Below are 12,127 nucleotides of genomic sequence, written 5' to 3' on the forward strand. Positions count from 1 at the left end.
AAAACACAAAAGAGGTTCTGCAGTCTTAAAAGCATATGCACTTTGGACTCCAGAGAACAGAGATATCATAACATGGTGATTTGCAGTGATCATCATCAAGGGCTGTTTTGTCCCAGTTACATGTTGCTGTTTTAAAACAAGGGCCATGGATCATTACTGGTCCTCTCTCGGCGGAAACAACAATAATTTGGCTGCTTGGTATTCTTTACTTCAATTACAGTGAGACTGTCAGGAAATAGGGGCAATTTTCTTCTATTAGACTGTCATGCTCTCTTTTCATTTGCTAATTAGCCTTCTGAATTGTAGCTCCAGAAAGAACATGGACTGCAATTCTAAGTGGTTAGAAACAATACAAGCAATCAACCATTATATTCATTCAAAAATTTAAAAATAAAAAATAAATGGGCTATATTAAATGTATCCCTCAAAAGGTGTGAATGTTGATGCAATCTTTAGAGCTATGTAATAATACCCATCCTTTTGTCTGAATAGTTCAGTCCCTGCTTTCTATAATTATAATGGCATTAAATCACTGTAATACCTTTAAACCTTTTTAATATAGCTTCCACTTATGATTATTACTGATTTTACTACAGTTTATAAAAGTTTTGATGGTCTTTAATCATAATGTAGAATCTTGCTGACATGCCACAAAAGAAATGCCAGTTGCATCCGTTCTTGGATTGGTGTTTTTTTATGAGGGGTGGTGGCTTGTTTTTGTATGGAAAATTTAAAGTGTACATAAGAGAGCATTACTTTAAGCTCTTAGTGTTTCTGTAAATGTGGATTATCGTCCACATCCTTTTCCTCCCAAGCAACATTAACTAAACACAATAGATGAGTAAGAAGCTGTTATATTACATCAGTCTGCCAAAACCAACTTTCTTATGTATTGGATAATTCCTTTTGCGGATTTGGCAGTCAGAGTTTTCAGAAAGCAGACTTTATGAAATCTTGACAATCAGGCAACATGAATCAGTGAACTCAGAAAACAAAGAAAACAAAGGTTTTTTGTTGTGGTTGTATTTTCAAAGGCTTTTATGATGCATATTTATAGAAATAAATACAGTACTACATAATCAAAGTTTATTTATTTTTTATTTGATATATCGAATTTAAAACTTTCAATCTTGCTACAATGTTCTGGAAGTTCGGTAAGAGAAATTATGGTGAATGTCTTAATTCAACTCTGAGACAGGCTGTATATTACTCTGCCCCTCTATGCTTTCAGAAGAACACAGATTTAGCACTCTGCAGCACAACAGTGTAAATCAACACTGCTTTATGTTGCTCTTGTCAGACTGAGCTAAAATGTAAACCAAGTATGAATTTTCTCAGACAGATTCAACTGTAACTTATACATGTAATAACATGTTGGTCGATTGTGATGACTATGTGCTCTCCGCTTAACACAGTACAGTGGCTTCAAACAGTAGAGACATGATGGAGACTTAAAAGACAAAACCAAGTGGTATCTGCAAACTATTCTCAGAATTGACTTTACTTTTATTAGCTGTTTTTGTAATTACTTGTAACCACGGTCACATTAGTGGATGTGTGACATTAGTTCCCTTCAAGTTAATTTGCTATACTAGCAGAGTAACCAGAGGTGTAGTTGGTCTCATTAACTAGACATGTTCCACTAAATTTAACCAGAAAGTGTCCAAATATGTTCATAACAGTTCAAAGCATTTAACAAAAAGATGTATGTTACCAAAATCAAACTAAGTGAGAATCCTTTTAAAAACATAATTATGCAAAGGCACATGCATGTTATTAAAATAAATGACACTTAGTTTTAATTTTGTTATCCATGCTTTTATGCATGGCTTAAGCATTTAAATACTCTTGAGACCACTTTATATTTGTATATACTGTATTGCTTGTGGGATGACATAATTTATAATTATGTATTATAATTTTTACATTTTATATCCTAAATATAAAATGCACTTTGGCAAAATGGCCTAAGAAAGATTTACAAAGACAATTACTAGGGCAGCAAATCCCAAAACAATTTATTACCATTTCTTCAACAAGAAGGTCAGTAGAGCCTCACCAGTGACATGCAGCCACAAAGAGACACAATCTCATTCATTTTCAATGAGATCAGAGCAATTTTCGGCAACAAGCTACAGTGAAACTTGGTGACATGATGTGGCCAAAGTGAGAGACACAACAAAGTTGAGAAAAGCTAAACTTTATGCAATTGATAAGTGACATTCGGGAGCAACTACCAATATGAGTTGTGAGGGATTTCACTGTTCTTTATCATTTGTCTGTAACCAAATGCATGGATATAATGATAAAAAAAGGATGCACTGAGTAATTCTGCAGGTTATTTTAGGCTACGTCCGCATTAATCTGGATACATTTGAAAATGGACAAAAAAAGTGCCGTTCCATGTATGGTCTAAAACGCAATTGTCCTCGTGTTCCATCGACGGACAGCAATTCTGAGTTAACTTCCCGTCTCCTCTGAACGAATGTAATGTAAAGGATGTACAAATAAACATACATTTTTAACAATGCTGTCAATGTGAATAGCATGCCAAACAAAGCCACTACAACACCGGCTGCCATCTTGATTGTTATGGGTATATTGTATCAAATGACTTCGTCACATGACAACAAATACGTCATCATTTCAGATTTCTCATTGATTCCTGTCCACACTACAACGCAAAGACTGCGTTTTCAAATGTATCCACTTGGGCGAGCGTTTTCGAAAAACTCAGTTTTTGCTGTCAAAAACGCAGTCTCATTGTGAACGGATGTCCAAAACGTAGAGAAAAACATGCGTTTTCAAACTAAATCATATTAGTGTGGACATGGCCTAAAAATGGCTCCCATGCAGAATGTTCAATTCTATATATTGCAATAGAACTGATTCCTTGTCAAATTACTATGATATCTTAGTTGTTCCGGAAGTATATCTCATCTGTGATCAGAATTTCAATAGCAATGGCCAGTTGTGCAGTAAGAACGCCTACTAGTGACATACAGTACAGTACAGCAACTAGAGACATCAAACGACTATATCGCCGGTGGTGTAAATGGGGCTTAAGATGACAATCACTGATAAAGAAAAGAACTCTAATTTTCATTAAACCATGAATGAACATGTTTCCAGAGACGCCCTCCTACGATTCTCAATGGGTATCTGCTAATATGCCAATTATTTCATACTTTCATGTATTACAAGGGTCATTCATTTCAATTTGTTGGGAGAAAGCGAGAGAGAAAGAAATAAAGATTTGAAACCTCATCATAGGGCATGATGACGGAATGATCTCTTTTGTCCTTACAATCACTGCTTTTTGTTTCCTTATCAGAAAACACTCAGTGTTTGTTTTTGTTTTTTATTCTTCATTACCCACTTGAGTTTGTTCACTTACCCCTCTATTTTTCCTGTGTTTACATTTAGTGGAAGTGGTTTTTGTCCAGTAACTATTATTAGAACTGTGTTAAGAAAACCCATTAGTCATCTCCCTGCCCGGCCACACTGCTACACCAGTCTAACAAAATTTTAAAATGGGCTCAAGAGATGGGGGGTTGAGAAGGTCCACAGTGGTTGTATCTCAATGAACTGGGGCATGGAGGTCGCAAAGATCCAGTACTTCTCTAGATCCCAGTGGACAGCCATGACTGAAACTTGATTGCCCTGTCACATGATTCCAGGCTGAAGCCAAGACCTATGCTCACTGGCACTAATGAGAAACATTCCTGGAATGGCTGGCGACCCGTGAATGGTGCTGCTGGATGGAAAGCCAGTTTACAATAGAGTGAGTCAAGGGACCATGACCATGATGTCTTTGAGACAGATGGGTGGGACAGCCAGGGCAAATAAATGATGGAGAGAGAGTTCAGCTGATGTGAATGAAAAGAAAAGTTGTAGGAATGGAAGTAAGGAAGCTTCTATATTGATTATTGTTTGGAACAAAATGGCAAAACGATGCTGATGAACCGTTTAGACCAAGAAACATAAAGCCTCACAACTGGATTCGGCAGAAGTGATTGAACTGACAAAGACACATTATTTTCAAATGAGAAGTTTCAAGAACAAATATTACAATTAAAATATATATATATATATATATGCAGTGGTTGAGACACTTAAGCCAACATCTGATCAGTTCTCATTTACTGAGATTTCACAGAATGAGGTGATACAAACATTACATCTGTTAAAAAAATTCTCATGCTCATGATGCTTATGGTTTAAGTACCTTACTTTTAAAGACCCATGCTGATAGCCTCATACCTCTCTTTCTGCATTTAACTAATCTCTGTATCAGGTTTTCTATTTTTCCTACTGACTGGAAAACAGCACAGATTACTCCGATTTTTAAATCTGATGATTGCACTCTACTTTCAAATTACAGACCTATCTCAATACTCCCAGCAATGTCTAAATTACTGGAAAAAGTCCTGCATAATCAACTAAGCTCTTATCTCGAAACAAATAACTGGCTCAGTGTTTATCAACACGGTTTTCGTGCTAAGAGATCAACAATGTCGGCACTACTACTTTTCACTGAGCAAATACGTAACTCTCTTAACATAGGTCACATCACTGGAGCTATTTTTATTGATTTCTGTAAAGCTTTCGATACAGTGAACCACCAGATCTTACTAAATAAACTTCATTCATTTAAACTGTCTCCTTCCGTGATAGAAATGCTTTCTTCTTATTTGACAAACAGGTATCAGACGGTAAAAATTAATCATGTCATATCGCAACCCTTAGTTTGTGACATGGGCGTTCCGCAAGGCAGCATTCTTGGACCCTTACTTTTCTTTTTATACATTAATGATTTCCTCGAGTGTGTAAACACTCAAAATGTTTACTGTACACTGATGACACTGTGATTTTCTCTCTGATTCAAATCCTAATGTCATAAATTCTAAACTACAAACTGATCTTCACCTGATACATGACTGGCTGAAAAAGAACCATCTGACCATCAATGTAAAGAAAACGGAATGCATGTATTTTCATTCATCCAGAAAAAAAATTTCTTTTACTGATTCTATTACTTTTGCAAACCAAGATCTTGTTGTCACTAAGACCTACAATTACCTGGGTGTACTACTTGATTTACATCTTACATACCGGGAACACATCTCGAAATTAACAAAAAAGCTGAATCAGAAACTCTATGTATATAACAAGATTAGACCACATCTTTCTTTTTCAGTTTCTGAAACGTATTTACATGCTATTGTGTTCTCAACATTGTCCTATTGTCTTCCAATCTGGTTTCTTACCACTAAGGACATTACGGAACCTATAGCACGACTGTATTACAGAGCACTTAAGATCCACAGTAATCTCCCAAAATGGTCTCATCATTGCAGTGCACTCACACGCACAAATGCTTTGACTTATCAGAACTTTGTAAACAGCCATGCTCTTGCTTTTTATTTTCGTATTCAAAATAGCTCTTCACCTGCACTTACAGGTCTTCTCCCGACACAAACTTCGAGACCACTACGCCTTACTCGGGTCAGTCTCATGAGGCACTCATTCCAGTTCCACAGTACAAAAATAACTATGGTCAGAAATCGTTTTTCTATACTTACACTAAAATTTGGAATGACATTCCTTATCAAATTCGAACATTATCGTCCTTCACATATTTCAAAAATTCATATAAACAGTTTCTTCTTACTAGTCAAACTTGTACACATTGATTGCTCATGTACTGTTTTTAGTCTTGTTTTTCCGTATTTTATGTTTTGTTTATATCTATCTAGTCAATAACAATGTCTTGTATAAATGTGCTGAAATTCTGTTTATTGTTTTATGTTGCTGCAGAACAGGAACCTGCTGTAAACCAGTTTTTAAACTGAGCCAGGCCCGTTTTACTGTAACTATACTGTTGCTGTTGAATTTTCCTGTATAATAAATGAAATGAAATGAAATGAAGCCACAGTGTTCTGGGTTCAATACAATTTAAGCTCAATCAACAGCATTTGTGGCAAAATGTTGTTTACCATAAAAAAAATGTCTCGTTCATCGTTTATTTCCTCGTTTAATTGAAAAACACTTGCAATGGAATTGAATGGGGCCAGTCCATAAATGCTAAAATACACATAGTTTCAAAAGTATAGCCACAAGGTGTAAAGTTTATACATGTTAACATAGTTTTTGTGTATTAAAAAAGCTTACTAGCCTTATCTGTGTAAAGTTATATCATATGTAGGAATTAAAGGTTGTAATATTGGATATAACTTTTCACACATAAGGCTATACTTCTGAAACAATGTGTATTTTTGCATTTATGGACTGGCCCAGATTCACTTTCATTGTAAGTGCCTCACTGTAACGCAATTTATGTTTCTTATTTTTAACTGGTGTTAATTATGATGACTTGTGAACCCGGAACATTAAAAAAAGAAAAGAAAAAGGTTTTAAGTTATAAAACAACAGATATGATGTGAACTTGAGGGGAAATTACTTCATATATCCACTAAAAATCACCTTGGGACCAGTTGGTTTAAAGTCATTGCAAAAGTTGTAAGAAAAAGTTGCAACAAACTGCATGTTTGCAGATACCACTTTTTTTTTATTTATTTAATGCAATGACATTCATACATTTGTAGTGTTGCATAAGTGTCCAAATACTTTTTGGAGCCACTGTACACCCCTGTTAAAATCCAAGGAAATGTAAGCTCTATCTGTCAGCTGAGGAAAAGTTCTGGGAGTTCAATTACTAGAAAAAACTCAGTGTGGGGGCTCAATATATGTGGATGGCAAGACTGGGACAAGAATAGCAGAAAATGGTCAGACCCAGAAAAGCTTGACAGTGGAGCAGGTTGCAGCTGGTCTTGAGGTAGTGAGCCACATAGACTATTCCAATGGCAGTCACACTCAATAGATGGAGCGAGAGATAGATGAAGAGGTAGAAAAACGTGGTGACAGATGGAGGGAAAATGTGTATGGGCAGGGGACAGCCAGCCACAGGGAAATGCAGTGAATCTATTGTTTCCTAAAGGTGAGAGAGAGAGAATAAGAGAGAGAAAGACCGAATGAGACAAAGTCAGAATGAGGGAGGGAGGGTGCAAAATGACATTCACTGCCTCTGAAATACACAATACATTCTCAGCCTCATTGTGAAAACCCTCCCTTTACAATAGTACTAAAAGAGCCACAGTGCCAATAGAGATGCAGTGCTTTATTAAACTCTCCAAAAAAGAAAAGACATACAGAAAATAGAAAATGTGACAGAATTACAGTCACAGAAAATAGCCCTGAGGAAAATCGATTCTATTTTGACAGTTGGCCAAATAAGATGAAAATGGCTGTCATGCTGTATCATTCAGTTGCGAAGAAAAGGATATCCATTATGCTGCGTCTACACCATGGGTGGAAAAAGTGGTTTTCAGCAAGATTTTTTAAACTACTTTATCTTCCTAAGATCCCCATGTATGAAGATGAGATACACATCGCCCCCTGTTGGGGATGAGATGTAACTTGAGATAATAATCAAAGCGTATTGCCATAACCCATAAACTTCTGCTTGCCCAGTGGCTCCCAGCTCAAGTCTTGTATGACTCTTTCTGAAATAATGTTTATGATAAATAATTACACAATCTCTAAATTACTAAATCTCTAAATGACTAAATTTAAGATATATTTACTTGGTTAGTGTCAAAGATGAGTTAAAAATAATAAAGTGTGTTAAAATAATTTTTCTCCCTAATTAAAAAGTAAATTAAATTTAATCTTGAAACATAAGCACAAAATGATACAAACATGATGAGTCGTTATCCATACCTTACAATTAACCATGCTTTACAACATTAAGCCTTCAATGTATGTATGTTTTTAGTGACCAGTGGCCTCATTCCACCCCCTCTACCTCATCCATTTTTGTAGTTACGCCGTTATGGTTGCTAACTGGTAGGTAGCTGTGCAGTGTGTACACCTCACTCCCCTGGCCTCAAGAGGTGCAAGAGTGACTGACACTAGAAGCTGTAGCCTTTAGCCTCCTCATTAGCACGCCCGCCTCCCATGCCGGAGACCCCCGTTCGAATCCTGCTCTGAGCAGTTCAAGAAGGACCAAATATAGTGGTGCTGTGACCAGGATGGGAGTGAGGATAAGGTGGGTTTTCACTAAATAATATATTCGATATCGGTCTCACCAGACCTTATCGCATGCTTTCATAGCAATCATGAGTCTCATTGAATATTAATTTTATTAGATTTCTGAATTATACTTTTTAATTCTTTTGAAGCTTGAAGCATCATGCAAAAAAAAAAAATAACTATGGTATCTATGCTAACATTATTCTATTTGTTTCCATGTCTCAACCTAGGGATTCATATCCCGAGATTACCAGAGTTGGCCAGATCCAGCTCCATTCCTGCTTGGTGTCGAACTCCTCTGCTACGTGTCGCTAAATGATGATGACAAACTACAGCCGGTGCTAGCCAGTCCGTCTTTTATGACGAACTTCATAGGATGAACTGATGCCAACTCCAACTGTACGACATTGGATACTTCATGCTACTGACTGAACCTTGGACATAGGATGGACCCCATCGAACCCCACTGAAATGGCCTGCTGGTTGAACTGTTATGCACCTCATTGATCTCTGCCTGCATCACCTTTGTCTCTTGATGGACTACACTTTTGAAATGGAATATATAAACAAACAATTAATTACCAACAAAAGCCTTCATCAACCAACTAACAAAGAACAATGCATCTATGTGAACTTCTTCAATTAATCCAGGATGGACATCAAAGACAATAGTCATTAATCTTACTGTTCATACAAAATCTATGTTGAAACACTGGACCTTAACACTTACAAATTTTAAACCATGACTTGGACTGCACACTAATAACAAATATTGGCATTATATTAATGCTGTTTGGCCAGAGGGGAAATGGCCCCCACAGTGAGCCTGGTTTCTCCCAAGGTAATTCATATTCAGCTTGCTCACAGGGGTTCTAAATACAAATATTATTTAATTATGTATTTTTTATAAACAATGTAGAATCATATTTAATCAAACTACACAATGATGACTCTTAAGACTTTATATATTACAGTTTAATTTTTGGTTAATGCATGATTTTCGGTTACTTTGAAACTATGTGTGTTGTGAAAAGTGCTATACAAATAAAAATGTCTTTACTTGAATAGGTAGTCACCATAAACAGCCATTTTATGACATAATTGAGCACAACATCTATCCTGGCTGGTCCTATGTAGGATTGTGTGTAGTGCTGGAGCCTATCCCAGATGTCTCAGGCAGAAGGCAGGGAAACTGGAAGGTGGAAAGGTGGCAAGTCCATCACAGGGCTAACACACACAGAAAAACACATTCTCACTCTCACCTACAGGCAATTTATAGTTTCCAATTCACTTGACCTGAGGCGACAGTGCTACCCACTAAGCCACCTTTCCACTACATTTTTTCACAATTTCTCCCTTTGTGTTAAGAAAAAGAAAATCATATAGAGTTATAACAACTTAGAGATTTTTGGGTGAACTATCCCTTTAACTAGTAATTTTTCAAACAAAGATTTTCTGTTAAAATAGAACAGCTACTCTTGTCCTAGACAAAACAAAAATACTCATATCTTCACAGCCATAGAACACTGCAGGCTGTTGTGTCTCACATTAGTGAACAGTAATAATTTTTAAATGTGTACCTGCATTGCTATTATGGCACTTCAGGTTATTCAGAGAAGTGTGAGGGAAAAGATAACAGAAAACGACAGACTGTGTGTCTTTCAGACTGCTAATGCTGCACTCCCTATATTATGCTGCAGTCCCGTCACTTCCCCACTGTTTATTTGCATGAGGTGCAGACATGGACAATCAGTAACAAGCATGTAAATGACTGGTGTCATTGTCACGCAAGAGAGTCTGAATACAACGTATCACCACTATTGTTGATGTGGCTGGAATGTAAGGAGAAAAATCTAAGAAAAGCACACCTTGGTCATTGTTGTTTGGGAAAGGAACACCCAGGAAGTAAAAGAAAGTCCCAAGACTGATCTTTCAAAAAAATCTGTGACAGGGACTTTTCAACATCCATACTTTTTTATTTATTTAGGCTTCACACGCTGACTGAGATGTGTGCATATTGCTGCATGAGCAAAGTTTTATATGAACAGATGAGCCAAAACATTATGACCACCTGCCTAAAATGCTGTTGGTCCTTCACTTGGCACCAAAACAGCATCAACCCACCAAGGCGTAGACTCTACAAGACCACCGAAGATGTCCTTTGGTATCTGGCAGCAAGACATAAGGAGCAGACCCTTCAAGTCCTGTAAGTTGCGAGGTGGAGCCACCATGGATCGGACTTGTTGGTCCAACACATCCCACAGATGCTCCATCAGATTGAGATCTGGAGAATATGAATATGGAGGCCAGGGCAACACCTTGAACTCTTCATCATGTTCCTCAAACCATTCCCAAACAATGAGTGCAGTGTGGCAGGTGCATTAACCAGCTGAAAGAGGCCAATGCCATCAGTAAATACCATTGCCATGAAGGGGTGCACCTGGTCTGCAGCAATGTTTAGGTACGTGGCACGTGTCAAATTGACATCCACATGAATGGCATTCAGGCAAAACATTGCCCAGAGCATCACACTCCCTCCTCCGGCTTGTCGTCTTCCCATAGTGCATCCTTGTGCCAACTCTTCCCAGGGTAAATGGCGCACACATACACAGCCTCGAACCACTGCTGACCAGGAGCACCCAACAAGCCTTGCTATTTCAGAGATGTTCTGACCCGGTCATCTAGCCATAATTTGGCCCTTGTAAAAGTTGAAGTTAAAACTCCATCCCATTTCTCCTACATTCAACATGTTGACTATGAGAAATGATTGTTCGTCTATCACCTAATCTACGCAGACCTTGACATCTGGCCTTATTAGGAGATGATCAATATTATTTGCTTCACCTGCGAGTCATCATAATGTTTTGGCTCATCAGTGTAAATTATGGAAATGGAAAAATCAGTCAAATGTTGTTGATAGATCTGGCTATTGGAGATTAGGCGAATTGTTCTCCGAAAACCAAAATCAACTAAAATAATCATCTTCTGTTTTCCCCTCTTAAAACAAACACAAATGCATGTCCAATCAAATGCTAAAGCAACATGGCTCCCAGCGGACACAAAGCAATTCCTAATTCATAAAAGCCGCTGTCAATCAAATAAAAAAATATGTGGCTTGCTCAGGGAAGAGTTTATGCAAAACCTTTATGATTTCAAAACATTCTCACATACCTCTTCTTTTCCTCTAGTTTCTAATTCCCTCTCCAAGACATTTCTCCTCCCCACTCCTTTCCAGACCCTCATTACGTCCTTCCACAATTTAATCAGAGTCGTAGCTCTGCCAGGTATATTGAACTATAATTATAGCCCTGCTTTCTTATTAGCAAATGAGACTTTGGTAATGACCCATCTGAGAGAATCCAAATGTAATTACTTCTGCCCAATAAGGCATCTATATGAGCTTAGCACACCTCTTGCCCTTGCACAAACGGCCCATAAACCGTGATCTACTGTAGATTACTGAGAAGATGTGTTGTGTTGTAGAAAGGAGATCTGATGCAGGTTACAGCACACCAATATGTACATTAATTAAGATTTTGTTCCACTTCGGTACCACTAATGAGAGATTTTTAGTGCCATGACTCAAGCAAGAACACTCGATTCTATGTGCAAGTAGAACTAAGATCTCTATGCCACTGATGTTTAAAATCTGACAACATTCTGCAAAGATCGCATGTTACTTTCTTAGTCATCAAGAGATCCATTGACTCTGACTAGTGGTGCGCAGTGCTAGAAAATGATTCATAAATGTCGCATGACACCTTGTCCGAACAGGGTCTATCGGGAGCAGTTAAATGGTTTTTACCTTACATTTCACATCATTTTTTGCTTGCATTTAGGGAGACCAGGGCCAGTTGTCACACATTTTACTCCAGTGAATATTTATGGGAGTAGATTTTTGTCACAATATCTGTGGTATGCTGTCCCATTGGAATCCTGCCATTAAACAGAAAAATATCAACAGTAAAACAGTTATGAAACACATATATATTCGCATAAATGGGACAATGACAAGATGCTCATAATAATAATA

Source organism: Xyrauchen texanus, chromosome 46 (genome assembly GCF_025860055.1).
Source record: "Xyrauchen texanus isolate HMW12.3.18 chromosome 46, RBS_HiC_50CHRs, whole genome shotgun sequence".
Classification (NCBI taxonomy): Eukaryota; Metazoa; Chordata; class Actinopteri; order Cypriniformes; family Catostomidae; genus Xyrauchen; species Xyrauchen texanus.